Here is a 27,666-nt window from a genome sequence, read left to right on the forward strand (position 1 = left end):
GCAACTCATTGCATAAGCCCTGTCCCCATGGCTCCACCAGGGCCACCCATAGTTCTTATGTTACCTGTATATTCCAGGGCCACAATCAGGAGGCCTGTTTATCTGCTATCAAAGGTTCTGGGGCCAGCAAGAGCAAAGCTCCCTGGGAGGTCCCAGGCAATAGCTGTTTAGCAGCAGTTCCTGGGCACACTTTGGTAGCCCACCGAAATCCTGTTATGACCCTGTCAAGGGGAGACAACCCCATTAGCCAGGGCTGCTCATTCAGAAGGCATATAGCCTGTGGGAGGTTAGTGTACCAATGGCATTAGTCAAGGCCAAGGCACACAGTTTGTCCTTCAGCAAGCTGTTGAACCTTTCTACTATTCTAGCTGCCCGTAGGCAATAAGGAACATGTAACTGAAGCAACACATCATTGGTGCAGGCCCAGGTCTGTACTTCCTGCCCTGTAAAGTGAATGTCTCTGTCACTGATGACTAATAAGGGCCAGCCATAGGTGGCTGCAAGGTGCTCCAACGCAGTCACAGTTTGGCATTAATCAGCAGCTGCCACCAGCCATGTAAACCCTAGGCCAGTGGCCATGTCCACACTCATTAACAAATAGCAGTGTCCCTGGTCTGTGGACAAAGGTCCTATATAGTCCACTTGCCATTCATGGAGTGGCTTACCCCGTGGGGCATCACCTCCAGGGTACTTTTTACCTGCCAGCTTTCTAGGTGCTGCTCAGCACACCAAGGGCATTGTGATACAGCAACTTGTGCTTGTGCCCAGGACAATGATAGCCTCTATCCTTTAGCTACCTGTTCCATGGTACCTGCACCTATATGCCCCATATTTCAGTGGAGCCAGGAGCAAATGTCTGCTGGAATGATCCTCTTCTATTTCTATCTCATTTCTGAGTGTAGGAAACACCTCCCTACCTTCAGTCCAGTAGATCCCTCGCCTTCTGTCTGACATAATACAAGTTATACTTTGTCCTGGCTCCCACTGCCCACGCCTTGCAATTGAGAGGTGTCTATGGAGGAATTTGCTACTCCCACTCTGAAATACAGGACGCTATAGAAATGCTGCTGCAAGAGCTAGAGCACCTACATAGCTGTGGCTGGCTCATGAGTTGCTGACCATTGGAAATCTGAGCAATATAGTTACTAGAAAGAGGTACTGGCGATGGAGAAACAAATCTTCGAGGAGCTTTTCCACGATCTCGCTCCCAAGAGGGTCTCTCTGGTTTTTCAGTAATCGTAGCCTTCAGTTGTTTCAGTTTTTCATCTTTCATCCAGAGTTTGTTTTGCATCTCCAGCTGTTTAGCTGCCACTGGATGCTTGCATTCTTTCTCTCACTTCATTGTTCTGTCATTGCGCCTTGCAACCTGGCTTCTAGTCTGTGTTTGTCAGAAAACTATCAATGAAGTTTTCGATTCTGGGTTTCAAGTTCTTGTTGCAGATTGCATGTATCTTCTTCATAGATAGTAGTTGTTTTCTCTAAAATTTCAATCTTGTATTCTAAAGTTCTGTTTTTCTTCTCTAGTCTTTCTATTTCCAATTTCTGTCCTGAGATCACCTTTTCTTTCTCATTCAGTTTTCTTTGAATGTAGTTTTCTTTATTTAAAACACCTTTGTCAAATTCTTGCAACATAGCTCTAAAAGTAATAGATTGTTAAATTAATCAATCATCATTTGTCGTAGCTGATGTCATTTCTCTAATGCTTCAGTCAGCCCGGGCGGGACGAGTAGTCTGCTCATCATTGATACACAAAATTTTGCAGGACAACAAAGATGGAAAACTGTAAAACCACTTCTGTAACCAGCAGTTCATCTCCAGCGGGACGTGCCGGAGCATGATGCCTCTATTACCATCCAAGCATTAAACCGCATATTGCCTTGTCTATGGGTCTTGCTACTTCACCTTCTCGGGTCATCTCTGCAAATCTCATGAGTGGCAAGCTTTCTTCATAATCTTCACCCTTTGGATTCACACAACAATCATGCGTACTTTTCCATCCCTGCCAAAGCAGTTCTTGAGTAGATGGGTTAACTCTGAATCTCAATATGAAACTATCTTTCAATGTCGAACTGATAGGGAAGGAAAGTTTCAGTGGTGAGATGCCCAGTTGAACGAATGCATGAGGGGCCAAAATGAGATTGCAATGGCAGACACCATCTTTATTGTGGGAAGCACGCTTCTGCGTTAGGGGACCTCATGAGCTTTATGTATGTCAGAGAACGATAGTGCCATTCTACCACACGTGCGTATACAGCAAGCTGGATCATGCTTACTTAGGTGCAGGCGCCCTGCTAGATTAATGGAACATTCTAAATCCAGGATCCTATTCCTAGCCACGAGTCTGGATCACAGCCAGACCTGAGAACAGCTAGGCTTGGGACCCACAGTTACTTTATCAGTAGCCTCCAACCTTGGATCTTCAGTACACAGGTAATTTGCTTAAAACATCATTTAACTGTAAGCTATAAAAAATGACAGATGAATTTCATTAAATATGCCAAAGTCAAATGATGGTTTTGTTAGGTAGCTAGTCAGACATGAGCTACAGAGGAACAAAAAAATAAGGACTTAGTCTAGAGACCACCCAAAGAACATCCCAATTGTAGTAGAATTCTGGGTCAATTGCACGCGCACTAGGCAAAGAGTTATATAGCAGCCAAGTGTCAATCAAAATGACCTCATGTACCAATCACCTAGGAATGCCTTGGAACCACCCATCATGGCCCAAATATAATGCCCAAATATACTTCTGCATGGTGGTGGTGGTGGTTGTTGTTGTTGTTGTTGTTGTTGTTACAGCCCTCCGTTATAGCTCTTCGCTAAAACCATGTGCCTTCTTAGAGCATGCTTTGTCTTCCTAAAATATACTTTGAATAAATCTTTTCTAAATCTCACTGACCTGTAATTCTTCACTGCGTCAATGAGGAAGAACCGAGGGAAAATGCTAACTATACTTCTGTGCTGTTATCTGACCCCCAATGACGTTGGGGCAACACTGAAGTTCAAGTCACACTCAACGGTAACAGTTTTGAGTTGACTGTTAATTACACTAAGAGTCCATATGCTCACATAATTTTTTCTAATCTCCCATCCTACAGGTCCCTACAAGAGAGACAGTTTAAACCGAGAATACAAAGGAAAATGAGACACAATTGCGGTTTCGATTTGGCATTAAAAATTTTACTTCATATTGATTTTAAGTTATTATATTCATTGAAACAAATAGTGAAAATAGTATTTTCTCAAAATGTAGTAAAGAATGAATCTCTCGAGATGAAGACTGAATGAAATGAACATGAATTTTGGTTGAGGAGATTAATTTCTTATCCTTTATTATAACCCAAACTAGATGTGAGTTTAAAGCAATTTGTGAAATCATAAAATAGAAGACAAATTTTTATTAGATATCAAGGTGAAGATGATATAATATACTGCTTATATAAAAATAATTCTAACAATATGTTACATAAAAATGAAAGTAACTTATTATCAAATACAAAATAAACACAATTTTAAGCAAAATAAATTTCTAGGAATATTTTTGTAAAAAAAAAAGTAACAGAATCAAAAATAATTATATATAGAATGCAAAGGATAAAAAGTAAAATAAATAGCCAAATAAACATCTAAACAATGTTTAACCTTATTAGGAATCAATGTAATAAAAATTAAAACAAAAACAATATACTGTTTTTCATTTATAAAACTGTCATACAATAGATTTAATCTTATGAAATAATTTTTTAGGTAAAAAGTAGTCAGAGAATAAAAATTTAATAGGTAAAATTATAACAGTGATAACGATAATTATTTACTGATTATTATTTTGCAAATCATTATATCCAGTTTTGGGAAGTGGATGGGAAAATGGGCAATATCATACTTGGCTGGTGAAATTATAAATTAAAATTTCTTTTATCTGAGAGAAATAATATATTCTAATTATCAGATATATACAAAATATTTATATCCTACAATGCATATTGCAGCAATATATATATCGTTTCAACACTATCAGCATTCACAAATGTCCAAAAATATATAAATTATTGAATAAATTATGACACAAAGAACGAAATTATGTCCATTCGCTAAAATTATGTAGTATAGGTATATTTATAGACAAGGAAAGTTATTCATATTACATAGTTAAAGAAACATCATACAAAAAGTACACTAGGATAATTATAAGTCACACACACACATTGAAAGGAATTCACCAAAATTGTTTTAGTAGTTATTAAAATTATTTTGGAGAATACAAATATGGGTAACTTCTTTTTTCTTATTATATAATTTTTCCCTTAAATTCCAAATACAAATATAGATTAGTATAAAATTGGAAAGACATAATAAATGACTTAGTGTTTGTAATTTTCGAATTCAGAATTCCTTGGAATTGCATGTATGTATTTTATTTTGCACCATTATATTTCTTAGATTTCACAGATATTCTCTTATTTCTTTAGTGTTTCAAGCAGCACATCTGTCATTTAATTGTAGAACACATGGAAATATTTTTTCACTTATTTTGTTGTCAGACATGTCTACAAAACTCATTGCTAAGTGACATTTGTTATGTTTAGTTCAAGATTATTAAATAATATTTCCTTTTTTAATCTGGTAAAAAAAATGCTTTTTTTAAACTTTGCCAGAGTAAATATTAAATTATTACATCATCTACTTAGCACGATTACACATTTTCTCCTAAAAATAATAAAATTCTTAGATAGTAAGAATTATTCCACAACATATTCATGTGTAAATATATTTTAGCCAGAAGATAGATTGCAAAATTGATTAGTCAACACTCATTATTAAAAATAATACCTTGTACACTGTATGCAGGGAACATGTAAGAAAATTGAAGTTAGTGGCAGAATGAAGATTTAGTTGCTTGCAAAAAAACAAATCATTTTGCTTTATAAAAAATGTAAAATAACATGTCAAGAGAGGGGAGATTGGCATAGATGATAATAAGATAATTCATTCTGGCTTTTTAATGGATTTGATGATAAAATGAGTGTTAGGTTTCTCTGTCAATTGTGTATTGCTCAGGATAATAATAAAATAAAGACTTTTTTTGAGCACATATAGATAGACTCTAAGAAGGAGACTGAGCATGATGAGGGTTAAGTAGTTCTTGGAATAACCAAATATTGCACATATACATATATACTTAAAAAGACTAGTATATTGTCCTGAAAAGATAGTCATAAACACATACACTGCGGCTGTTGCCTTCTCTGTGGGATTTGGGGCCAGATTTATAATTAGATAGCAAAATACCCATTAAGATGCTACAAGGTGAAATTCTCTAAGTATAACTGTAATTCAATAATTGTTGCTTTGGATTGAGAGAAATTGTCAAAGAGGTTACCTAACTGAACTATTTTTGTTATTACTTAATTTTTTTTAATTATTATTTTAGATATATATACAATTGTAAGAAATAGCACATAGTTAGTTCACATATCATTTACGTAGTTCCTCCCAATGGCAATATCTGTCAAAATATAGTACAATATCAAAACCAGAATGTTGACATTGATAGTCAAAATACAAAATGTTCTCAAAAAGGTCAGCACACTTCCATCCCCCATTCTTAATCTCTGGTAACCACTAATCTGTTTTCCATTTTTGAACATTTTTGAATGTTGCATAAATGGGATTATACAATATGTAATATTTTAAGATTGACTTTTTTCACTCAACATTATTCCCTAAAGATTCATCTAAGTTTCTGTGCATAAAGTTTGTTCCTTTTTATTACTGAGTAGTATTCCATGTTACGAAAGTACCACAGTGTCTTTAGCCATTCACCTATTGAAGGGAATCTAGGATATTTCCACTTTTGGGCTATTAGGAATAAAGTTGATATGAACATATATGTACAGGTTTTTGTGTAAACAGATTTTTAAAAATATTTTACTGGGTTAAATGCTCTACCTGTTGTATGATAATGGCATTTTTAGTTTTATCGAAAACTACTAAACTATTTTCCAGAGTTGCTGTATCATTTTACATTCCCACCAGCAATGTATAAAGATTACAATTTCTACATATATTTATTAGTATTTGCTGTTGTCACTATTTATATTTTATCAATTCTTATGAGTGTGTAGAGATATCTTATGATTTTAATTTTCCTTTTCCTAATGGCTCATAATATTGAACATCTTTTTGTGTGCTTATTTGTCATAAGGATGTCTTTGGTAAAATGTCAGTTCTTTTGCTCATTTTTCAAATTGGATTTTTTTAATGTTGAGTTTCGAGAGTTCTTTATGTACTCAAAATACAATTTATTGGATACATGATTTACAAATATTTATCTCATCTTTTCTTTCAACTCTTCTTTTCACTTTCTTAAGAGGATCCTTTTAAGAAAAAAACAGTTTTTAATTTTGTTAAGGTACAGTTTATCAATGTTTCCTTTTATGGATTGTGCTTTGGTGTCATGTCTAAGTATTTGCTTAGCCCTAGAATCTGAAGACTTTTTTCTAAGATTTTTTCCTATGAGCTTTATAGTTTTCTATATTTTGTATTTTTACATTTTATATATAAACCTTTCATCTATTTTAAGTTAATATTAGTACAAAGTATGAGATATAGGTTGAGGTTTATAAATTTTGGTTTTGTTTTATTTATACCTAGGCATATCCAATTTTCCCAGTATCATTTGTGGAAAGGCCATCTTCCTCCATTGAAATTCTTTTTCATCTTTGTAAAAAATTATTTATTTACATATGTATAGTGTCAGTAATGTGCCCTGCATTCTGTTTTATTGATCAATGTGTCTATTTCTCAGTCAATACCATCCTTTCTTCATTACCATTGCTATACATTAGGCCTTACTATATATGTGGGAGAATCTTCTCATGTTACCCATTTTACCAATATTGTTGTTTGTTATTTTAGGGCCTGTGTATTTCCATATAAATTTTAGAGTAAACTTGTCTATCTAGAAAAACTAAGATTTTGATAAGATTTACATTAATACTATAGATCTATTTGTGATAATTTACATCTTTACATTATTGAGCCTTCCGAACCATAGACATGTTTTTCCATTTATTTAAATATTTGAAAAAAAGAAATAAAAAAATGTACAGATTGGAAAGAAATTAAACTCTTCCTTCCAATCTGTATGCTTTTTATTTATTTTCCTTATCATTTCACTGTGTAGAATTTTCAGTATTATGTTGAATAAAAGTAGTGAGAGTGGACATCTTTGCCTTATTGCCACACTGACTCTCATCGTTAAGTATATTGTTAGCTATATAATTTTTCTTTCTTATAGATGCTATTTATCAAGTTGAGAATGATCTACATCAATAATCTGGTGAGGTTTTTTAGCATAAATGGTATTGGATTTTGTAAAACATTTTTTCTTCTTCAATGATATAATAGGATTCTTCTTTAGCTTGTTGATAGGACAAATTACAGGGATTTATTTTTGAATATTAATATTTGACTTTCACATATCTGGCCTAAATCCCATTTTGTTATTGAATTAACTGTTTTTGCACTGTTCAATTGAATTGAATAATATTTTGTTAAAATTCTTTTATCTAAGTAAATGAGATATTAGTCTGTAGTTTGTTTTTTTGTGTGTTTGTTTTGTTTTGTTTTGGTGATGGCTGCCTGTTTTTTGGGGGGAGGGGTTGGTATTAATATACTGGCTTCTCAAAGTGATTTTGGAAGTGTTATTTGTTTTCTGTTTTCTAAAAAAGATTTTATAAAACTGGTGTTAATTAATACTTAAACATTAGGGAAATTTTTCCAGTTAAGCCATTTGGGTCTCAAAATTTTTTTTCCTAGAAATTTGTAACTATGAATTTAATTTCCTTAAGTTATAAGGCTATTGAAATTATTTACTCATATTAAGAGTATTACAGTACTTTGTGGTTATTTAGTAATTAATCCAATTTTTTTCTAAGTTGTTAAATTAATGAACAGAAAATTGTTCATCATATTCCCTTTACTATCCTGTACAATCTGAAGTGGTATTATCTTCTGCTTCACTCTTGATGTTGGTGATTCATGTCTCCCTTCTTTTGTCTTTGTCAGTCTTATTCGAGGCTTATAAATTGATTATGTTTTCAAAGAATCAGCTTTTTTGTTTCATTCTTTTCTCTATTGTTTTTATTATTTCTTTTTTCATAGATTTCCCATATGTAAATATATTATTTTCTTTATTTGGCTTGCTTAGGGTATATTTTAATCTTCTTTATCTAGTTCCTTTAGGTAGAAAATCACATTATTGAGTCAACATATTTCTTCTTTTTTTATGTAAGCACTTAGCACTATTGATTTCTATCTCAATAGTGTATTAGTTGAATCACACATATTTTAATTGTGCATTTTTACTTAATATACACATTTTTATTTTCTTTGAATCTTTCTCTTTGATCCATGGATTACTTAGAAGTGTATTTTCAAATTTCCAAGTGTTTCAGAGATTTTAATCTTATCTTGTTGATTTCTTATTTGGTTCCATAATCATTGGTGAACCTAGTATGTATGATTTCAATTATTTTAAATTTGTCGACCTTTATATTATAGCCCAGGATATGTTCTATCTTGCATGTTCACAAGCACGTCATAAAAATGTGTTCTACTATTCTTTGATCTAGTGTACTAAATTTGTCAAATAAAATCTATTGGTTATTAAGATTGTTCAGGGGGCAGGAAAAAATTGCATAGATAGAAGCTCTGTTAATCCCTCTGGTGACCAAATCAAAGTTGTGACAGAAGCAAGGAAAAATCACCTGGGATCTAGATGAACTAGGGAGAAACCTAAGAAATCACTCTGCAACAGCAGAAGGTAGGACCAAGCAAGGACACGAGGTTGCCCCGTCCCAAGAGGCTGAGTGGGACAGAGGCTGCAGCAGCTTTAGATGTCTATTAAAGGGGCCATGCCCACGAGTGGACTTTCGTGGTGACAGATTGCTCTGAGCACCAGCGCCAGTTCGGCTCTGTGGGAGGCATCAGGGACTTACAGGGGGACACTTAGTTGTCAGAGTGAGAGCCTAGTCAAGATTCACTCTGTATAGAAGTGCCAGCAGTATCCATTGTTCCTCTGTTGAGCCCTCTCCACTCCCAGTGCGTAGACTCAGCACCACCATAGTAGAGATGTCATCAAACTGGAAAATAGAGGTTATTTCTCCCACAGGATTCCCTGAAACTCTGCTTCCCCCAAATTGTGGCCTCACCCAAGCCACATTTAAGTGTATCCTCAGCAAGTCAGGTGCTCCTTGCTGAGCAGCACCTAGACTCATACTGGTGGAGTGGAGGCTGGCCTCGGTTTCTGGTGTGGCCTTTTGAGGTAACTACAGGACCAATATCTGTGGATTGTTTGCTGAATCTTAACAGGTGGTCCTGAAGGGGCACAAGCTGGGGCTAAATTTGGCCTGCAGCTGAATCCCTCTCAGGACTGTGCCACTGGACCCCTAATACACAAATCCACACTAATAAGACTGGAAGACTTAGGAGCTTTGCTTAATACATAGAAACAGACACAGAAAGGCAGCCAAAATGCGAAGATAAAGAAGCAAAAACCATATGAGAGAACAGAACAGAGATCCAGGAATAATGGAGTCAATAACCTAACAGATGAAGAGTTCAAAACACTGGTTTTAAAGATGTTCAGTGAACTAGAGGAAGTATAGATGAATTCAGTGAGAACTTCAACAAAGAGATAAAAAAAACATAAAATGGAAATGGAAATTATAAAAGGGAACCAGTCAGAAATGAAGAACACGTTATCTGAGATGAGAAGTATATTAAATTGAATAAACAAAGTGAATAAAGAAGAGGATCAAATGGCCTAAATAGAGGATGAGAAAACCAAGAACATTCAGTCAAAATGGTAAGAATAAAGAAGCCAAGACTATAATAACTTAAGGAGTCTATGGGACACTATTAAATGTAAAAATATCTATGTCATAGAGGTACCCGAAGGAAAACAAGATTTTGAATAGCAATTTGAAGAAATAATGATGGAAAACTTCCCTAATATGGTGAAGAAAATAGACATAAAACTCCAGGAATCACAGAGAGTTCCAAAAAAGAGGAACCCAAAGAGACTCACACCAAGATACATCATAATTAAAATGCCAAAGTTTAAATACAAAGAGAGAATCTTAAAAGCAGCAAGAGAAAATCAGTTAGTTACCTAAAAGTGAGCACCAATAAGATTGGCAGCTGATTTCTCAAAAGAAACTATGCAAGATCGAAGGGCTTGGCACAAAATATTTGACATGATGAAAAGCCAGGATCCACAACCAAGAATACTTTATCCAGCAAAGTTATCATTTACAGTTGAAGAACAGATGAAGAGTTTCTCAGATAAAAATAAGCTAAAGGAATTTATCATCACTAAGCCAGTATTACAGGAACTGGAGGGACTTTTTTAAGAAGAAAAAATATGTATTAAAAACATTAATAAAGAATGTTAATAACTACATATCTATGAAGTACCTCAAATGGAAAATAATTAAGTGCTCCAACCAAAAAATAGAATGGCTGAATGGATAAGAAAACAAGACCCCTACATGTGCAGCCTACAGGAGACTCACTTCAGATTAAAAGACACACACAGCCTAAAAGGAAGGGGATGGAAAAAGATATTGCCTCTAGGGTATTGCACTGAAAGAAATGAGTCAGATAGAGAAAGACAAATACCACATGATTTCATGTACATGTGGAATCTAAAGAAAATCGACAACAACAAAAACAGAAATAAACTCATAGATACAGAGAATATTTAGAGGGATACTAGATGGGAGAGGGGTTGGGGGGACAAATTAAAAGGCAAAGGGATTAGGAGATACAAATGGATAATTTCAGAATAGACACAGAGATTTAGAATGTAGCAGGGGGAAAATGGTTAATAATTTTGTAATAAATATGTAAGGAGGAAGAGGGGTACTTGATTTAGTGGGGTGATCACTTTGTGAGTTATGTGGATCTCTGAACAGTACACTATACAACTGAAACTGGTATATTATTGTATGCCAACTGTGATTGAAAAATAAACTCATTGAATTGTACAATGTAAATAGAAGCAACTAATTGTCTATTATATTTTAATAAAGATGAAAAAAAGATTGTTCATTTTACTTTTACTGAACTAATAATTCTACCAATTACTGAGACTTGGTGTTACAGTATCCAAATAAAATTGTGAAATTATCCATTTCTCCTTTCAGCTATCAGTCTTTCTTAAAATAACACATTTTGATACTTTATTGCTTGGTACAAATACATTTAGGATTGCTATAAGTTCTCATTTGATTGAAAACTTTATGTAATATCTTTTTGGCTCTGGTAATTTTTTTAAATCTGAAATCTACTTTATCTCATTTTAGTATAACCACTCCTCTATTTTTTTATAAAGTTTTCTATGGTATATATTTTTTCCCATTCTTTTACTTTCAAATGATATATGTCATTATATTTGACATGAGTTTCTTATAGACTCTATAATTTGTGTAATGTTATTTTTTTTCACTCCATCAATCTCTATCTTTTAATTGGTGTATTTGGACAATTTACATTTAAAATAACTATTGATATGTACAGGTTAATTTTGTTATTTTAGTGTTTTTTTGTTTGTTTTCATATTACTCTATTTTTCTTTTATTTCAATCTTCTGGGTTACTTTAATATTCTAGGATTTCATCTTGATTATAGTGTTTCTGAGTATATAATGCTATACACACACATAATTTATCACTTTACTGATTTCAATGTTTTACCAGTTTGAGCAAATTGTAGAACACAATTTTATTTGAGTCCCTTTAGTTTCCTTATTTTTCAACTATAATTGTCTTACATATTTCCACTGCATGCATTGAGCACCACATCAGATAGTATTATTATTTTTACTTCAATCATAAAATATCACTTATGAAACTCATGGGAAGGATAGTCTATTATATTTATTTCTATTATTAACCATTCCAAAGTATTTTTTTTCCTTTCTGAAGTTCCAAAGCTTCAGATGTTACTATTTATTTTTGTTTAGAGAATTTTCATTAACCATTATTTAAGAGTAAGTTTTACTACCAAAAACTGTTTTCCATTATATGATGTCATATATAATAGTTCTATTCTTTACACACCTGAGAAAATGTTGTGTCACTTCCTTCTAGCTTCCATGGTTTGAAATGAGAAATTGCCTTTATTTAAAATTGGTGTTCCCCCATAAGTTATGCAACGTTTCTCTCTGCCTGGCTTTAAGTTTTTTCTTTGTTTTAAATTTTCACAAGTTTAATTATGATTTGTTTTTGTGCATTCTATCTGGTTTATTTTATTTGAGGTTCTCTCAATTTTTTTGAAACTTTTGGTTGATTTAATTTGCCAAATTTTGTAAGTGTTCACTCATTATAACTTTGCATGTCTTTTCAATCCCACTGTTCTTTTTCATCTCCTCCTGAGAGCATAATGATACAGATTTTAGGGTTTATTTTGTTCTTGTTTCTGTTGCACATGTCCATGAAACTCATTTTTTTTTTCAGTGTATTTTTTCTCTTTTGCCCAAATTGGGTAAATTCTATTACCTGTCTTTAAGTTCATTTTTCCTCTCTGTCATTTCTACTGTGCAGTTGAACTCATCCAGTGAATTTTTAATTGTAGTTACTATACTTTTCAATTGTGAACTTTTCATTTTTTTATAACTTTTCTTCCTTTTCAGAGATTTTTTTTTTAATTTTCCATTTGCTTTAAGAAAATGGAAATAAAGCAAAGTTTCAATTTTCTTTAATTTGAATTGTTTGTCGAGCATTTTTCGAAAGCACTTTGCTTTTGAAGTTTTGTCATACAATTCCAACATGTGATTTATGTCAGTGTTGCCAGCATTTGATTGACTTTTTTTATTTAAGTTTTTTTTCCCTAAGTTTTGATATGACAATCAATTTTTAAGCATAGCCTGGAAATTTGGCTAATGTATGAGGAGACTCTAGGTCTTCTTTAATTTTCTTTTACTTTGGCAGAAAGTCCCCCTGTTGGGATTTAGCAGAAGGGCTAGATTAATGTGTATGTTTGATTTATTGCTAGGCACCACTGACACCACTCTAGTGATGACAAAATTGGGGAACTGACTTACACTGATTTATTATAGACAGGTGGGGTAGTTGTTCAGATTCCCCTTCAACTCTGCTTATACTTTTTCTGTGAAAGTTGAGTACCAACTCATACCACCTGGCCGACTCTAAGTGAAGGTGTAGTATGAGCTCTCAGTTGGGCCAGATTGTCACCAGGTGCCAAGCTAAGACAGGCCATTTGTATGGAAAAGCCACTAGAAGTGGCTTGGGGGAGACTTCAAGTTATATGGAGTGGGGTTTCTGGGTATCACCAGGGTGGTGAAAATGGTGTTAACTAGGTTAGTGGAAACTCAGATATGGTACCTACCTGTGTGTGCAGCCTGGGTGGTGGGAGGGATTAACATAGGAACAATGGCTACCTCAGGGCTTCTTTCTGAGAGAATGCTGACATTCCGGTCCTTGCCCTGAAGCTAGATGATTCAGTTCCTCTTTGTTTGTTCTTGGTGCCTTTTGATCTGCTGTCTGAGCACTGGAGCTCAGAATGAGCGAGTCCATCAGCAAGCAAATCTATGCATGGACCCTTTAGGAGGGATGCCTTGGACCTTAGCCTGCCTTCATCTCACTCAACCACAATCTCCTCTGGTTTTTACAGCCAGAAGTTTCGAAGACTTCTCTTCCCTGTCTTGGAATTCTGGGCTAGGGAGCCTGATGTGGTGCTGGGACCCCTCACTCCTCAGGGAGAGACCTCTGCAGCCAAGATAACTTTCTCTATTTTTAACTGCCACACATGAGTCTTCATCTCCACCCCTCTTACCAGTATCAAATTTCTTTTTTTGTATATTGTTGGTTATACGACTTCTGTTCAGCTAGACTTCAGGTGATTCTTCATGATGGTTGTTCTGTAGTTTAGTTGTAATTTTGAGATGGCTATGGGAGGAATAAAAGCACAGCATTTACCTATGCTGCCATCTTGACCTGAAGCCCCATAGTTGCTTCATAAAAATTTTCGATTATTTCTTTTGCTGTGCAGAAACTTTTTACTTTGATGTAATCTCACCATTAATATAGTTTTGCTTTTGTTGCCTTTACTTTTGGTGTCATACCCAAAAGTCATTGCCACAACCAATGTCAAAGAGATTTTTCTTTATTTTCTTCTAGGAAGCTAATGGGCTACAATTAGATAGAAATGCAAGAGTTAATAGGATTATTTAAGTTGGAATGTTTAAACAGTTTTTATATAAATACTATCTACTTTACCCGAATGTTTTATGGGAATGAATATTGTAAAACCAATACCTATTGATGAAGTTTCATTGGAGGCTACAGTTAGGATGTAAGGTTTGATGGAATTAAGGTTAATATTTGAAGAATTGGTGTATTTGAGCATGCTTTCTGTGAAGTGGTAATGCTTCTTTTTCACTTGAATGTTTTATGGGGAATGATTGTGTTTCTGACTGGGAAACATTTTTCTTGCATAGTATAAAACAGAAAGCATTTAAATCTCTCTTTCATGCAATATTATTTGGACATGGTACATTGGAACCAGTAAGACTGCCTGAGTCCACACAATGTAGAATAGAAACTGACACACTGATAAGAACAAATTACCTATACAATCGCCCCATGTGAAGCTTATATTGGAGCTTATGGAAAAAGCCTGTGAGTGCTTCCCAGAAACAACTACTGGGACTTTAGAAAAGAGAAATTGCATCTGAGAGACAATTATTAGCTGTGATTGGACATTAATCGAAACTGTCCCTATGACTATAGGACATAAAACAATTTGAAACTCGAAATACCCATGATATCGAGTGAATTTAGAGAAACACTCTAATGGAAAGAGGAATTCCCAGAAGAGTTCCAGAATATAATGAAAATGGTTTATACAGAACCAGGCTACTGAGGGAATGCAAGAAAGACATATTCAAGAACTGGGTTCCCCCTGCCACGGACTGACCTTGGAGCCAGATGAAGTACTACCAAAACCTCATACCATGTAGATAGTACTTTATGAATAGCTCTTGATTGACCAACAAAGATCTGCTCAGTTTATCGACAGCAGTTCCAAGATGAATGAAATGGTTTCTTGTTTAAAAAGGCACACATTAAGACTTGTGAATGAAAAGACTCTGGTAGAAGAAAACAAAACAAATCAGCTCAGTGGGTTAAACTGCATGCTATTTTCTAGCCGTGACAAAAGAGTCAAACAGTGGTGAGAGCTCATGTTTGGATTTTTACCTTCTCATGGGCAGTGGCAAATGGCTTGAAAACCTGGCTTGATAACGAGATGCCTATATGAGGCATGGCCCTATGAAAATCTCTATGGGAATGTGATGAGTGCATTAAAATAAGGCAAGTCTACATCCATCAGAAGAATTTCCTTCAGGGTCAGAAGGTATTTGGAATTGAGAAGCAGATATTGTCATGTAGTTGCTTAAGGTGGTCAACTGGCTCCACACAATGAGTAGATATGGGTGTACTCCGATAATGCAAAGATGGGCTGAATCTAGACATATTCCTATTGTACCCTTTGAGGCACAAAATGCCAATAAGAACTATTCTGTTTGCCAACAAGGGAGACAAAGATTGAAGATTGCTATGTGGCAGATTCCCTGGGGGCAAGGTCCTAAACATAGCTGTCAAGTGAGTCTAAAGCTGGTAGCCCTGAAGGGCATAAATGAGTCTTCACAGTAATAAACACTGACTCTGTACTGGACTTTGCATATACAGTTAGTAGATACTGCTCCAATATTATTAAAAGATTAGAACACAAGATATTGCACCAATCTGGACATTTGACTGTCATTTCTTCAAACCAAGAGACACATTTTACAGTTTATAATCTCCAACAATGGGTGAAGAGATACTTTCCTCAGAGTATGAGTTTTATGGAAAATTCAAATGAGGAATTGGAACATGGTTGTCTAAAATGAGGGGAGATAAAGATATGAAGGGATGGCTTACACATCTATACGAATGTGTGCTCACACTCAACATGAGTGGGGCTAAAAGATTGTCCTTACTAGACAGATTTTTCTGTTATTTTGGTGGATCTGGAGAAGAAGGAATGGGAGAGGATGCTAGTTATCATTATGTAATTCTTGCCAAGCGGAGAAGACACTAGTATACAACTACTATACTTTTTTCTATCTTCCACATATTACTTCATTTTTTTTTCTACCTGATGCAAAAGTCATAAAACTAGAGCTATAACTACAAGTACTGGAAGCAGGGATGATTTCTAAGTAAGAAACTTTATCTATGTTTTTAAATTTTATGTCAAAATTTTTGAGGGCCTAATGGGACAGATCGTGCCTTCAGCCCAACTGGCAAAATTGAGGTTAACAGTGAATGCAGCTATTGCCAGGTAGTAACGATAGCCCACTAGTTCTTCACCTAGTAACCTTACCTTTTATGAATGGGAGTGGACTGAGGGGAAGGTACTTGCAACACTAGTATTGTTGCCTATAATCTAGACCACCACAGTGGCCAAACCTAATGTTCTTTCCAAACTTGAAAAAGTTTGTGTAAGAGAAGGAAAAATAATAGCTGAGGGTAAAAAAAATGAATAAATGAGTTATGTAAAACAGAAAACTCGATATTACATTAACACCTCAAAAGAGGCTTAAAGCAAGAGATGGTAATGTCTCTTACTTCATTTATACCAGATGCCTAATTGGGTGAAGCCATATATTGTTGAAACCATTCTAGCTTTTGAAACCTAAAATGATTGATTGAAAACCTGCAAACCTGAGTGGTCTTGCTCTGGGAGACACTCTCATGTAAAATAATGATGAACTGAATAATTAATAATGACTAAATGAAATTCTAGTAGTGTGTTAGTGTCTTCGGACTTTTATGATGTTATATTGGAAGAGTTTCATAGCCAGAGACCAGGGGATGGACTGGGACATAATAAGAAACATATATTTAGTCCCTGTCTTGGTTCTTGACACAGAGCTCCTAAAACCCTTGTAATTTTTGAGTGATGGATGTAATAGAAGCTTTTTACACAGAGCTTCTAAGATTCTTGGAATCTTCAAAGTAATTAGTATCTTTTTGTATGCTAATAAAATGACTGGTGGATGAGGCATCAAAATAGTTTTAGGATGGAGGCCGGAAGGACCCTGATTAGAGGGTTAAAACTTTAAACCCCATGCCTCACCTTCCAGGAATGGGAGAGGAGCTAGAGATTGAGTTAATAATTAATTATGCTTACATGATGAAGCCTCCATGAAAATGCCTAAACTATGGGTTTGAAGAGCTTCTGGGTTGGTGAACATACTCATGTGCTAAGAGGATGGTGCATGCCAACTCCATGGGGACAGGATCTCCTGCACGAAGGACCCTTTAGGACCTCGCCCTATATACTTCATCTTGTTGTTCATCTGTTTCCTTAATTATGGCCTTTCTTAAAAAACCTGGTAAACAAAAGTATTTCTCTGAGTTCTGTGAACTGTTATAAAAAAGTTGAGGAGGAGGTTGTGGGAACCCAGAATTTGTAGCCAGTTGGTCAGAAGTACAGGTGACAACCTGGGATTGTGTCTGGCATTTGAAGTGAGAGCAGTCTTGTGGGATTGAGTCCTTAATATTTGGGGTCTGTAAAACTCCAGGTAGTATCATAAGTGAACTGTAAAACATCCATTTGGTGTCCAGAGAGTTGAGAAATTGGTTGGTGTGGAGAAAAAACCCACGTATTTGATATTAGAAGTATTGTGAGTGGAAAAACAGTTTTTCTTTACATCATTAAAATATGTCATGTTTATATACAAAAATAAAGTCATGGGTATATAAACGAAGTGAAGAAATAAAAATAAATACTTTCTTATAATTGGAGTACATATTTCTCCTGATATAAATGTATATTCCAGGCATGTCTCTTATGTCTGATATAATTTTGTATTTGTTTCTGCTAATAAATCTGTAAATTAACATATGATTTCTCTGTGCCTCTCTTTTATGTCATGTTCTTGCCCTATTTGCCAGAGTAAATATATGTTTTAATGACAATACAAGGTTTTAATTTTCTTATAAATGGGTGCCTCTCGAATTCAAAAAGGGGTTGTTCCTTTAAGAATATTAAACATTTGTCACATAAACTCACTCACTCAAATAATTTGCATTATTTTTAATTAGAAACCTTAATTTGGTTTTATTTCCTGTCTCCATGAATTCCAGATAAGTGAATTCCCAATAAATTATCTTTGTTTTTCAGAGAAACATGCATTCAGGTGTTGTAAATAAAGTACCACAATTAAAACTTGAGTTTTGAGTCAAGCGGGTTTACATTATAAGTTTGCTGCTTACTAGCTGCAAGAGCTTGGACTAGTAATTTAGCTGTTTAGTGACTCAGAATCCTCATCTATATGAGGATAAAACTGTATTCAGTAGGGTTAAATGAGACAATGATGCAAAATTTCTTAACACCATGTCTGGAACATAGTAACTACTCAATACACATTCTGTTACTGTGCTATGGTTCATGTTGGCTGAAAGGTTTACCAGCATGACACCAATTATCTAAAATCTGAGTAGTCCATTCAAAATAACTGAGTCTTGATTAAATTTTTAAATCTTTAGCCAAGGAAAATAGCATTAAAATAGCAAATATGTGATAGTATTAAATTCAATTTAGATATTAATAAAAATTCATTGGTTATAAAAACATCAGCTTCTTTAACTCATATATCTGCAACCTTGGTGGCTTAATATGCAAGAAATTTATTTTCCAGTCACATAAAGTCTAACTGGTAATGGGTGTTAGGAAAGTCTTATTATTTTTTATCTTTCTGGAACCCATGATTTGGAAGACTCTGCCATCATTAACACCTGGCTTCCAAGGCTGTCCTGGAGGTAGAGACCCAGTGATAGAAAGGGGAAGAAAAAGTGAAGGTTTTGAAGATGCATGCCTAGAAGTTGCATCCATCACTTCTTGGCCTGAACTCAGACTCAATTAATAGTAGTACTATTTCCTAACTGCAAAAAAGACTAGGAAATCTAACCTATCTGCTTATGCAAGAGGAAAAGGTAACACTTACAGTGAGCATGTAGGCAATCTCTGCCACATTGAATAAATTAATAAAGTCACAAAATTCCAGAAGTATATTATCTGTATAGAGGGCTTTTTGAAAAGGCGTAAGCCATCTGAATTGTAAATTTATGCATAATTTGATTTGATGAGAAAACACAGATACTCCATTCCTTTATCTTTGAAATTCCTTATTTGTTTGATTACCTGAGACAGGATGTTATTTATTGTAGAGGTTAAATATATGTTTTTCATTACTCTGAGGAAGTTATATCATATTAATTACTTCATAATAAATCTATTTTATACATGCGGTTTATAAGAGATAAGGGATATATTTTTCTACTATAATAGTTTCCTCTCCAAACCAGACAATAATCCTCATTTTTTTTCTGTAGCTACCCGCTATTAATGAAATCTCCTTGCTAAGTAATGTCTATTATTAAAAAAATAAGTTGGTGAAAATATTCTTCCTTTCATTGTAGCTCTTGTATAATGAGCAGATTCATAAGTCTTAAGTAAAATATCACTGGGTAAATAGACAAATAAAATTATGAAATCCACATAGATTAATTTCCTCAAAGCCTATTATTAATGCTTGGCCCATTTTAGGCAAAATCAAAGTGCGTAACTATGCTATTTTATTATTAAATTATTTTTATGAAAATTCTATCATATAGTTTATATGAGAGTAGTTTGGTATATTTCCACTGCACACACACACACAGCTTCACACTTATAGATGTATATATTTATGTGGTTGACTCGACACTATTTTTAATAATATTTGTTGAGTATAATATTTGCTTATATAAATTCAGTATATGGTAATTTGCCTAGAATCAAATGGATATATTAAATTTATTTTAAATTTCTAAGAAAACTTGTACAACATGCTGTGTGTGTTTATAAACATCTAGTTATACAGGGATCAATATGTTGCCATAATTAACTATAATTTCTATATAAATATTTTCTATAAATGTACGTCTTACTAGAGAACTAGAAAAAATAAAATTATTAATTGATAGCTGTTTTCACATGTAGTTTTTTTCAATCTGAAGACCATGTTTCTCTCTTCTCAGTTTTTTCATTGTGGGATGCTATAAAGAATGGCTAGACTTAATTAGAACAAATTTTCAAATTCTAATCTGCAAAACTCTTCTGTAAATCCTTCCCTATTTATTATATCTCTTGTTGATATCTTTTGTCTCAGAATCCTTACATATATTTTAGCTCATAGTATACAGTGATTATTTTTATACTGTCTACTTTTTTTTGACTATTATTAGGTCTGTGAATATTTTCTCTCCCTGACTGCATTGAGAGCTCTTTGAAAGCAGGTATAATATTTTCTTCTATTGAATCTCCCAAAGCCTATCTAGCACAGTAATCTACAGAGCCCATTGTTGATTCCAAGTGCTGGTGAGCAAGTGCAGAAAAGGGACCCCTTATAATCTGTTGGTGGGAATGTAAATTGGTACAGCACTAAGAAAAGAAATGTAAAGGTTACTGAAAAATTTAAAAATAGAACTACCATATTATTTGGCAATTCCAGTCCTGGGTTTATATCCAAAGGAAATAAAATCACTGTCTCAAAGAGATGTCTGTACTCATATTTACTGAAGCATTATCTGCAATAACTAAGACAAAAAAAATCTAAATGTTCATCAACAAATAAATGGATAAAGAAAAATATAATATATATCTACACATATGTATATGATTATATATGTTTGTGTGTGTGTGTGTGTGTGTGTGTGTGTGTGTAAAATCAGCCATTAAAAAGGAAATCTTGCCATTCATGACAATATGGATAAACTCTGAGGGCATTATGCTAAATTAAATAAGTCAGAGAAAGGTAAATACTGTATAATATAACTCGTACATGGAGTCTGAAAAACAACAAACTCATAAAGACAGAATAGATTGGTGGCTGCCAGTGGCAGGAAGTGGGGGTGGGAGAATTGGATGGAGGTAGTAAAAGAGTTCAAACTTCCACTCATAAGATGAATAAGTTATGGGAATGCAATGTATAAGATGCTGACCATAGTTAACAATTCTATATTATGTATTTGAAAGTTGCTAAGAGAGTAGATTTTAAACATTCTCACCAAAAAGGAAAAAGTATATGTAAATACATAAGCTAGTGGATTTGGTAACTAATCTGATTGTGGTAATCATTTTGCAATATATACATACAATATATATGTATACATAAAATCAGTATATCGTGCATCTTAAACTTACACAAGGTTTTATGTCAATTATATCTCAATAAAATTGGAAAACAAAAAAAAAGTGTTGATTGAATTATACATAGTGGGAGAGATAGTTATGAAGAATTAGTAAGAATTTTAATTTAAATTTGGAATTCAGAAAGTTACTCAAAATCCAAGACAAATTGATCTTTTATGTAGAAGGAAAGACATCAGCCCATCAGCCATGCTTTCAGGGAAAAAAGAAATCCTGGAGAGAAGAGTATCTTGGGTATATAATACCAGGCAACTTTGCTCTCCATTTCTGACCAAGAAATGACAGTCATGCTTTACTTTAAGATGTGCTTCCATTTAGACTACACCAGACTATTCACGAAACACCTTGGTTGTTTTTAAATTTTCAAGTCTATGAGTTCCTAAATTATATGCTATTTATTCCCATATTATGCATTGAATCTCATGTATAGACATTATTATGTCTCTATGAAGAGTGAGCATTATACAGAAAGGGAATAGACAAGTTTACACATTGCATGACCTAAGGGTTACAGAAAAGTGCTTTCATAACAGTTCTTCATAAGCCCTCCCTGGATGCCTCAAATTTCTATAGTAAAAGCACCTGTTAAAAATATACACATTATTTGTTAGTGGTAAACATTAAACTTTTATCTGTACTTAACATTTAGCAAAAATGAACTTATAATATTAATCAGCTGACTTGGAAAATAACCAGATAGTAAAGCTTGATTAGAATAAAAATGCCATACATAAACAACAAATCAGGAAATCTCTTTCAGGGTTCATCACACAGTGAGCCTAAACAGGGGGGAAAAAACCACAAACTTATTTGTAGTTTAATCTATATAAGTTCATGTCTTTCTCCTACTGCTACCCCTACATGATCCCAAACCTGTGCATTAAATAACCTACATGCCACCTCCTATACACTCTCCACATGCTCTCAATTTTCACAATAAAATAGTACAAAATAGTAGAAACTGCATGAATCCTGAAATTAAATAGATGTAGAATCCAGTGCTGTACATTGTTTTAAATCTCTCTATCATAATTTATCATCTTTAAATCTTGGGTTAATATATGCCTTTAGATTGTTTTAGTATTAAATTATGGATCTAATATTTAAATGTTCTATATATACTTGAAAAAAAATGCACATTATCCTCTCAGCTAGTAAAGTACATTATGTTCAAACTTATTGATTATGCTTTTAAGGGGCAAAATTATGTGAAGTTTTTGCTACTTCCCAGTTGTTTGACTTTGAGTAAGGCAATTAAACGTCATGTACAAGAGTTCCCAATCTGTGAAATGAATATCATGTTAGAATTAACTCCATAAGTTTGTTTTGAGGTTAAAATAAGTTAATGCATATAAAAAACCTTGCACATAGTTATTTTTACATCATTATTAATGTATGCCTATTGATCTAACCATTTTTAAAAGACAGAGCCAAAACTCTAAACTACAATTGTAGATCTATCAATTTACTCTTTCAATGCTGTGAACGATTTGCTTTATAAAGTTTCAGGCTATGTCATTTGGTTCAGATTTTGTATAGTATAGAACTTTCAAGTTTATTCAATGAGCTTTTTTATCTGTAATAATGTTTTTTGATTAAAATTCTATTTTAGTCTACCACCATGCTACCCTGAACAAACCCGATCCCGTCTGATCTCAGAAGCTAAGCAGGGTTAGGCCTGGTTAGTACTTGGATGGGAGGCCACCTAGGAAGACCAGGTACTGTAGGCATACAAAAAAAATAAAATAAAAAATAAGGGATTGTGTCGGGAGCCATTACTAGGCACTGAAGGTGTCACGTAGTTTGGGAGCCATAAAGCAGCTGCTGAGACTGTGTTATCAATGGTTAAAGGAAGCAAATGGTTAAGTTAAACATCACTGACCCTGGAGGGGAGGTTTGCCTCCTAAAGAAATCCTTTTAAGATAAGGGGATGTTTTACAACCCAGATAACAAGGATGTTATATGATCTTGTGTGAATGTCAGCATTCAAATGATATACCTTGTGCTTTGCTATTGTATCCAAAAACTTATATAAAGGCTGAGCTAAATAAAGACAGGGCTGCAACAGTGAGACTGTATGCCCTCCCAAAGTTCTTTCCTGTCTTCGTCTTTTTTCTTAGGCTTTACCCCCCTCTATTAAGTGCTGTTCGACTTTACCCGGCTGGCTCCAGCAGGATTGTAAGCAGACAAGATCTTTGCAAACTGTGAGGTCAACCAAGGGTTGCCTAAATAAATAAATAGATAGATAGATAGATAGATAGATAGATAGATAGATAGATAGATAGATAAAATTCTATTTTATTTGCTGTTAATATAGATATATGATTTATTTTATTTACTAATTGTTTATTTTTTTTACAAACTTTTACTTTTACATTTGCTTATTTCTTTTTTGTAGCTGTGTCTCTTGTAAAGAACATTCAATTGATTTTTTTGTTGTTAATCCTGTTGGCTAATTCTTATTATTTTATTTCACATATATTTTAAAGATACATTTTTATTTTTAAAATAGTTTAGGATTCACAAAAAATTATAAAAATATTACAGACTTCTGGTTTCAGATCATACATATAAAGCTCTTGGAAGTGTCATTCTCATTCTTACAGAAAGAAAAAGTTGGGTAGATTAAAACTCAGTAACTATTCTTAGACCTACCTAAGAAATGAGGTTGTAGGGAAACAGCCACTTCAAACTCTATAGATACAGGTTCATCCAGAGAAATAAAACAACTGAGATATGTTTACCAAAAGGAGAAACCACTAGACCCTATAAAGTGTAGGAACACCTAAATAGTAATTTTGATAAATTGCTAGAGGCTTAATAGGGACTACCATGAAGCTGATACCACTTGGATACTATTTTTGTGAACTTTAATTACAGAAACCTACAAAGTTCTAACATAGAGGATCCAAAAGTCATTCTTTCATTTGTCAGGTATTGGGAGGAGAAGAGTAGCCATTGTGAACCCACTCAAGATTCTTCTCCATAGCAAGGTTCTGCTCTTCATGGAAAAGGACTTTCCCAAAGGATAGTGTTGAGGCATTGTTCCAGCTTGGAGAGATTTGTATTTCTTTCCAGGTCTTTCTGACTATTTGCTTCATCTAAGGAAAAAAATATAGTTGTCAGGGCACAGGCTTCAAAGAAATAAGTTGGGAATGGTGAAACAATGATAGGTAGTACAGGGAATGGGGAAAAAAATCTATATTTCTGGAGTAGGGGAAAAAAAAAAACATTTGTGAAGGCTATATAGCCTACAGGCATAGGCTCATTAACAGGCTGAGAGTTCGAAGGCTGTAGAATGATTCCTCTTCCCTAAACACTATGACCACACCAATAAGACTCCAGTGTGATTTCAATAAATTATAACTGAAAGAGCTGCAAGACAGACTCTTTTTGAGAAGCAGTGCAAAGGGACACCCTAAATCAAGAAAAGAGACAAAAATGAGACACTAGATGAAGTTGAAGCCTCTCATGAACATAGCTACAATAAACATTAACCACAGTCCATTTTTTAGGGGGATTGCAAAGTGATTACCATAGTGTTGGCTAACACCTCCATCATGTCACATAATTCCTTTTTTTATTTTTATTTTTTGTGGTGAGAACATTTAAGACCTGCTTCTTAGCAACTTTCAAGTATGTGATACCCATTCCATATGAATTTAAGAATCATTTTTTCAATATTCATAAATAACTTTCTGGAATTTTGATTAGGATTGTAATGAGTCTATAGATCAATTTGAGAAGAACTGATGTATTAACAACATTGATTCTTTCTGTCCATTAACAAAGAATATCTTTCAATTATTTAGGTTTTATATTAATTTTATTCTTCAAATTTACATTTTTTTCTAATCTATATTTTCTACATATTTAGTTAGATTTATACCTAAGAATTTTATTATTTGGATAGTAAAGTATTCGGTTTTTAGTTTCAAATTCCACCTATTCATTGCTAGTATACAGAAAAGTGGTTGACTTTTGTATATTAACATCATATCCTGCAGCTGTGCTATATTTGCTGTTTAGTCCCAGGAGGTTTTTATCAGTTATTTTTTACATATGTTTATGTCATCTACAAACAAAAACAATTTTATCACTTCATTCCAAATCTGTATAGCTTTTATTCTCTCTTCTAGTCTACTGCATTAGCTAGCTATAACTTTCAGTACAAAGTTGAAAAGCAGTGATCAGAGGCGAAATCCTTGCCTCGTACATGATCATAGTGAAAAAACTAAATTTATCACTATTAAGCATGATGTTAGTTGCCGGGTTTTTTTTGTTTGTTTTTATTTTAGTACATATTCTTTATCAAGTTCCCTTCTGTTCCTGGTTTACTGAGAATTTTTATTACAAATGAGTATTGGAGTTTTTTCAAAGTGTTTCTTGTATCTATTAATGTAACTATATATATGTATATGTATATGTATATATAAATGTATATGTATATATGTATATATACGATTTTTAGCTGATTACACTAGTGAATTATATTAATTAATTTTTAGATTTGAACCAGTCTTGCATGTTTGGAATAAATTCCATTTGATAATGGTGTATAATTAATTCTTTTTATACATTATTGAATTCGATTTGCTAATATTTTGTTGAGAAATGTATGCAGTTATATTTGTGAAAGATATTAGTCCAAAGTTTTCTTTCCTTGCAATATCTTCATCTGGTTTTGGTATTACAATAATGCTGGCCTCACAGAAGGAGTTAGAAAGTATGCTCTTTGCTTTTATTTTTTGAAAGAGATATTAGAATTGGTATAATTTCTTCTTTAAATGTCTGGTAGAATTCACCAATGAACCCATCTGGGCATGGTGCTTTCTGTTTGGAAGTTTATTCATTATTGACTCAATTTCTTTAATAGATATAGACCGATTCAGATTGCCTATTTATTCTTATGTGTGTTTTGGCAAATTAAGTCTTTTAAGGAAAGACAGTTTTTTTTTTTAATTTCAACTTTTTTTCCAATCTAAAATTCCCATTTGTTTCTTAATGCCTTCTATTTTTGCTGCAACCTTCTAGTTTTTCATTTGCTACAGTAGTGTTTACAATTTCTAATTTAATCATTTTTATGATAGCCATTTTAAAATCTTTGTATAATTGCAGCATGTGTCATCTTGAAATTGACATCTGTTGTCTACTCGTTTGAGATATTTTTATTGGTTATTAATGTGACAGTTGTCAACTGTATTCTTGAAATGTTGAATATTTTCTTGTAAAAATCTAACCTATTTAAAACTGTTTTAGCAAGTAATAAACCTGTATAGATTTAGAATGCATGTATTATCTCATTTTTGTTGATTGTGAGTCAAATGTCAATTTAGAATATAAAACGTTTGAAGTGCTATTCTCTCTTTCTCACTTGTGTATTATCCAGAAGACAGGATTCCACTTTATAACCTGTGTAGCATACACTAGAGTGGTGCTACCTTTGCTTGCATGAGTGCAGGGCAGGATTAGTTAATGGGGCTTCACCTCACAGTTTCTGTAGCCACTGTGCCTGTTGCAGAATGGCAAGGTTATCAGCTTTCTGTTGCAAGATAGGTATGGTAGATAGGGGTCCATTTATATACTCAGCTGTAGGGGATACCACCTACTACATAAAGGTCATGGGGTCATGAGTGAGTAATAGGGCTCTACTTACATATTCAATTGGAGAAGAGCATTCTCTTGTTACTGCAGGTCAGGAATTAAAATTGGAGTTCTCTACATAAATTTTACTGGGAAGTCATCCAGCCTTATTATTATAGCGTGATAATAAAAGTCAAGATTCTGTCCACAAACTTGACTTTGGGTATGTTACTTCTTAGTTATTGCAAAGAAATGGTAGGAGACAAGATTCTGCTCATGGAATGTGCTAAGGAGGAGTACTACCTCATACTATTGGTAAAGGATAGAAGGCAGGGCTCAATTCACAGGATAAACTGAGAAAAGTTGTCAAATTGTTATTGCAGGTTAGGGTAAAAGACAAGGTTCCAGCTACCACATGGAGGGTGGGGCATGGGATTTTCTTAGTGTTCACCTGGAGAATGACAAGTAAGTTTAAAAGTTTTCTGTTCTCCCATTTCTCTTCTCATTTCTTTTTCTGGAAATAGTAGGCATTTCTTGGGCTATATTTTGTTTGTTCCCATTGGCATGTCCAGGCTGTGGGCTTCTATAGTATTCAGTCCAGGATATAAAGGAGACAAAACGAAAAGCAAACACAAACAAAATATAAATCAGGTAACTCACTACTAGGTCACTCTTTGAGTTCCAAGTTTCCCACCCAGTCTTCCTCTTTTCTCCACTTTTCAAATGTTTCTGCTAGTTGATTGATTGATA

General features: G+C 33.8%; 2 pseudogenes; one reads left to right on the plus strand and one right to left on the minus strand.

The window, feature by feature from the left end:
* Positions 1-85: 85 nt before the first annotated feature.
* On the minus strand, positions 86-15,353 carry LOC107497191 (annotated as a pseudogene).
* A 7,591-nt stretch (positions 15,354-22,944) lies between these two features.
* Positions 22,945-23,063, plus strand: LOC118608201 (annotated as a pseudogene).
* The last annotated feature ends 4,603 nt before the right edge of the window (positions 23,064-27,666 follow it).

This window comes from Rousettus aegyptiacus, unplaced genomic scaffold (assembly GCF_014176215.1).
Source record: "Rousettus aegyptiacus isolate mRouAeg1 unplaced genomic scaffold, mRouAeg1.p scaffold_m13_p_9, whole genome shotgun sequence".
Taxonomy (NCBI): Eukaryota; Metazoa; Chordata; class Mammalia; order Chiroptera; family Pteropodidae; genus Rousettus; species Rousettus aegyptiacus.